Here is a 2,235-nt window from a genome sequence, read left to right on the forward strand (position 1 = left end):
TTTAAAAACATTTCTTATTTTTTGGTGTTTTCTACTCGTCCTGTTTCTAAATTTGTCTCGGTTTGCAATTTTGTAACGCTTGTTTTCCCTCGCTTCTTGCATAATGTGGGGACATAACGTTTTAATTGTGTGTGTTTTGTTGTTGTTACTGCATTATATTACATTCTTTCATTTTTTCTTTGATTGCGATTCTCTTTCTCTTTCAGTTCAATCTTTTTCTTGGTTTGTTTATTGTTTTGTAATATTTTGACGTTTTTTGTTGTTGTTTTTTTACCCCCATTGTTTGTGTTTTCATTTTCTTCTTGCATAAAATGAGGAGGAGAAAAGGAAAAATAAGCACTGGTTGGAAAATCTAAATGACAGCAGGAGAATGTGTCTGCGCTGCATTGCTGCTGTTTATTTCTCTTTAGTCATCTTCAAAGCTGACAGAAGCGAAACAGCTATTCTGCAAAACATCCGAATCATTCGAATAACAGAGTACTTTCAAAAGTGGATTTCAAACTCTTTCTTCACACAGAGAGATATTTTGATACCACTTTTCCGTTTAAAGTTCAGTTGAAATAACACAAGTATAATAAAAAATATAGTTCTGAAGGAAACCAAAATCAATGTGTTTCTTTCAAAACGAAATTACACAGTATGAAGAGCATTTGAAACTTTGGATACAAATCAAAGAAACAATGAAAACACATCCACAGCTCCCTGCAAACAAAATTACGGTATTTCAAGTGCGCTTAAATTATCCAATGCAGCTGAGAGGAAGAATTGAAAAACATCCCATGAATACGAAACTACTCTTTTCTTTGAGCTTTGAAATTAAGTTGCTCCAGGCAAAATAATGCCGAATTCGTGTCTCAATACAGAACTTTTTAACAATTAGCGTTTTTGACAGGAATGGTGAATCTGGATAATATGCCTTCATCTGGCTTCCGTTTGATACCCTCAGGTGTTGGATGGACAAATCTATGAGACAGAGTGCACAATAAACATCTGAGTTTGAAGAACATGTGAGATGGTTGTTAACATGTATAAAATATAGAACCAGAAAAAGAAAATACAGAGACACGTGCAGACACTCGCTTGAACAATAGGGCATTCTCGCACTTTGACGGACAGAACTGAACAGACAAAGTGCACTATAAACATCTCAGTTTGAAGAACATGTGAGATGGTTTTTAACATACATAATTCTAGAACCCGCAACTGTAACTGTAACTATACAGAGAAGCGTGCAGACAATCGCTTGAACAATAGCGCATTCTCGCACATTGACCGACAGAACAGAAAGACTAACAGACGGACACAAAAATAAAATACATCTTGCCCTTTCTCTCTCCCCCTTTTCTCTCTCTCAATGTCCATCTCTCTCTCTCTCTCTTTCTCTCTCTCTCTCCCTCTCTCTTCTCTCTCTATCTATCTCTCTCCCTCTCTCTCTCTTCTCTCTCTCCCTCTCTCTCTCTCTCTCACTCTCTCTCTCACTCTCTCTCTCCCCCTCTCTTTCTCTCTCTCATTCTCCCTCTTTACCCTCTTCACACAGCATATCATTCTCTCCCTTCTTTGCACATCAGTATTCGTCATTTGTTTGGTTGCCTGCAAATATGACAGGCGATTTTTATAGCAATCAGTTACCCGTTTATCTGACCAAACTGCCGGGCATTAATTCCCATGCAGAATTTCTCTGCTGCCGATTTTGCAACCTTTAGACTCTTGCGCGCGCGCGCGTGTGTGTGTGTGTGTGTGTGTGTGTGTGTGTGTGTGTGTGTGTGTGTGTGTGTGTGTGTGTGTGTGTGTGGGTGTGTGTGTGTGTGTCTGTGCGTGCCGAATGCAATCACAAACAGAAAGTTTGAACGATAATAAAGTTTTACAGAGAGAGAGGGAGAGATATGAGTGGGTGGGAGGGGGGGGGGGGTGGACCAGAGAAAGTAAAGTGAACTGGGAGGGCAGGCAAAGCAGAGAGGCCGAGACATATCGGGAAGACAGACAGACAGAGACAGACACACATACAAACACTCTACGTAAACCCTCAAATTCGAGCCCACATCAGAATCAGTTCCCAGAGAGAAAACACACACACACACACACACACACACACACACACACACACACACACACACACACACACACACACACACACACACAGAAACATAAGATTTATTTCCGTTTCAAAAAGCGCTATTCGTAAATCGGAGAAATCTCTGCCAAACTAAGAGCAATACACCAAAAGCCAACCATCCC

This window comes from Littorina saxatilis, linkage group LG2, assembly GCF_037325665.1.
Source record: "Littorina saxatilis isolate snail1 linkage group LG2, US_GU_Lsax_2.0, whole genome shotgun sequence".
NCBI classification, from domain to species: domain Eukaryota; kingdom Metazoa; phylum Mollusca; class Gastropoda; order Littorinimorpha; family Littorinidae; genus Littorina; species Littorina saxatilis.